Below are 3,244 nucleotides of genomic sequence, written 5' to 3'. Positions count from 1 at the left end.
GGGCTATTTCAGGGAGGGGTCTGTGCCAAAAAACAGGGGTAGGTTTTAGTGCGTGTCAGGTAAGGGGCATATTCTAATTTATCTCAACGTCTGTATGGACGGAGAAAAATAAATAAACATTGCGCTCAGACGCATCACACCCTCAAATGATGCCGGCTGCTTATTTATTAATAATTTTATTTGCCATATAATGACCTAAAATAGGTCTGTCTCAACGTCTGTATGGACGGAGAAAAATAAACCATGTGCTCGGACGCACCACACCCTCAAATGATGCCGGCAGTTTATTTTTTTAAGCTTATTTATTTAAGTTTTCGGGCATATCGCGACGTTTCGGCTATTTATCTAGCCTTCTTCAGGCGAGCCCGAATGGCAAAAGGGAATTTGACCCTGTACCCTCCAGCTTATATAGGCTAGGAGGGCGGGGCCCCTCACCCAGCGACCAATCCCCACGTTCAGCATTGTATAATGCGTCATAAACTGTTTTTAACACAAACTGATGTTGTTTTTAATTTTTTACAGGGTCCCGTCGAATAATCTGGAACAGCAGGCACTTACAACGGGTAAGTAGGCACCTTCGTGTACAATTCAGGTAAGTATGTGGTCAACACGAGGTCCAGACGCCTCGGCACGGGCTGAGTTAGGGGAATGAAATCCAGGATCCGAATCCCGAAGGATTCGGAAACGGTTATGCACTGTCCAGAGTTGTACTGGCCGCCACGAGTCTCACACATACACCCAAATCATACACGACAGCCAACACTTATCGAGGAAAGCCAGCGCATGGTCAAGACATTTTTGTGGTCTCTGTAAAAAATCCCAGCTAGGGCTATGATGACCCGGGCTATTTCAGGGAGGGGTCTGTGCCAAAAAACAGGGGTAGGTTTTAGTGCGTGTCAGGTAAGGGGCATATTCTAATTTATCTCAACGTCTGTATGGACGGAGAAAAATAAATAAACATTGCGCTCAGACGCATCACACCCTCAAATGATGCCGGCTGCTTATTTATTAATAATTTTATTTGCCATATAATGACCTAAAATAGGTCTGTCTCAACGTCTGTATGGACGGAGAAAAATAAACCATGTGCTCGGACGCACCACACCCTCAAATGATGCCGGCAGTTTATTTTTTTAAGCTTATTTATTTAAGTTTTCGGGCATATCGCGACGTTTCGGCTATTTATCTAGCCTTCTTCAGGCGAGCCCGAATGGCAAAAGGGAATTTGACCCTGTACCCTCCAGCTTATATAGGCTAGGAGGGCGGGGCCCCTCACCCAGCGACCAATCCCCACGTTCAGCATTGTATAATGCGTCATAAACTGTTTTTAACACAAACTGATGTTGTTTTTAATTTTTTACAGGGTCCCGTCGAATAATCTGGAACAGCAGGCACTTACAACGGGTAAGTAGGCACCTTCGTGTACAATTCAGGTAAGTATGTGGTCAACACGAGGTCCAGACGCCTCGGCACGGGCTGAGTTAGGGGAATGAAATCCAGGATCCGAATCCCGAAGGATTCGGAAACGGTTATGCACTGTCCAGAGTTGTACTGGCCGCCACGAGTCTCACACATACACCCAAATCATACACGACAGCCAACACTTATCGAGGAAAGCCAGCGCATGGTCAAGACATTTTTGTGGTCTCTGTAAAAAATCCCAGCTAGGGCTATGATGACCCGGGCTATTTCAGGGAGGGGTCTGTGCCAAAAAACAGGGGTAGGTTTTAGTGCGTGTCAGGTAAGGGGCATATTCTAATTTATCTCAACGTCTGTATGGACGGAGAAAAATAAATAAACATTGCGCTCAGACGCATCACACCCTCAAATGATGCCGGCTGCTTATTTATTAATAATTTTATTTGCCATATAATGACCTAAAATAGGTCTGTCTCAACGTCTGTATGGACGGAGAAAAATAAACCATGTGCTCGGACGCACCACACCCTCAAATGATGCCGGCAGTTTATTTTTTTAAGCTTATTTATTTAAGTTTTCGGGCATATCGCGACGTTTCGGCTATTTATCTAGCCTTCTTCAGGCGAGCCCGAATGGCAAAAGGGAATTTGACCCTGTACCCTCCAGCTTATATAGGCTAGGAGGGCGGGGCCCCTCACCCAGCGACCAATCCCCACGTTCAGCATTGTATAATGCGTCATAAACTGTTTTTAACACAAACTGATGTTGTTTTTAATTTTTTACAGGGTCCCGTCGAATAATCTGGAACAGCAGGCACTTACAACGGGTAAGTAGGCACCTTCGTGTACAATTCAGGTAAGTATGTGGTCAACACGAGGTCCAGACGCCTCGGCACGGGCTGAGTTAGGGGAATGAAATCCAGGATCCGAATCCCGAAGGATTCGGAAACGGTTATGCACTGTCCAGAGTTGTACTGGCCGCCACGAGTCTCACACATACACCCAAATCATACACGACAGCCAACACTTATCGAGGAAAGCCAGCGCATGGTCAAGACATTTTTGTGGTCTCTGTAAAAAATCCCAGCTAGGGCTATGATGACCCGGGCTATTTCAGGGAGGGGTCTGTGCCAAAAAACAGGGGTAGGTTTTAGTGCGTGTCAGGTAAGGGGCATATTCTAATTTATCTCAACGTCTGTATGGACGGAGAAAAATAAATAAACATTGCGCTCAGACGCATCACACCCTCAAATGATGCCGGCTGCTTATTTATTAATAATTTTATTTGCCATATAATGACCTAAAATAGGTCTGTCTCAACGTCTGTATGGACGGAGAAAAATAAACCATGTGCTCGGACGCACCACACCCTCAAATGATGCCGGCAGTTTATTTTTTTAAGCTTATTTATTTAAGTTTTCGGGCATATCGCGACGTTTCGGCTATTTATCTAGCCTTCTTCAGGCGAGCCCGAATGGCAAAAGGGAATTTGACCCTGTACCCTCCAGCTTATATAGGCTAGGAGGGCGGGGCCCCTCACCCAGCGACCAATCCCCACGTTCAGCATTGTATAATGCGTCATAAACTGTTTTTAACACAAACTGATGTTGTTTTTAATTTTTTACAGGGTCCCGTCGAATAATCTGGAACAGCAGGCACTTACAACGGGTAAGTAGGCACCTTCGTGTACAATTCAGGTAAGTATGTGGTCAACACGAGGTCCAGACGCCTCGGCACGGGCTGAGTTAGGGGAATGAAATCCAGGATCCGAATCCCGAAGGATTCGGAAACGGTTATGCACTGTCCAGAGTTGTACTGGCCGCCAC

Source organism: Pseudorasbora parva, chromosome 4, assembly GCF_024679245.1.
Source record: "Pseudorasbora parva isolate DD20220531a chromosome 4, ASM2467924v1, whole genome shotgun sequence".
Taxonomy (NCBI): domain Eukaryota; kingdom Metazoa; phylum Chordata; class Actinopteri; order Cypriniformes; family Gobionidae; genus Pseudorasbora; species Pseudorasbora parva.
This window is presented reverse-complemented; position numbering follows the sequence as displayed.